Source organism: Sorex araneus, chromosome 1 (genome assembly GCF_027595985.1).
Source record: "Sorex araneus isolate mSorAra2 chromosome 1, mSorAra2.pri, whole genome shotgun sequence".
Taxonomy (NCBI): domain Eukaryota; kingdom Metazoa; phylum Chordata; class Mammalia; order Eulipotyphla; family Soricidae; genus Sorex; species Sorex araneus.
Genome location: NC_073302.1, coordinates 128,381,522 through 128,381,743, shown reverse-complemented (window position 1 = coordinate 128,381,743; position 222 = coordinate 128,381,522).

The window sequence follows — 222 nt, the reverse complement described above, 5'->3', positions numbered from 1 at the left end:
AGTCATTTCAACAAATTTTTTTATGGCTCAAAAAAGTAGCTAAAATTGCAGGTTTATCTAAATACCTACATTTCATTTCTTTTTCTTTAAATGCTAACTATTAATACATAACTATAGAAATGTTTTACTCCATTTGGTGTTTATTATGTGTTATTTTAAAATATTCATTTTGGTGATATTATGATTGTTACCATAGTGATAAACTACGATATTAAGCTTCAA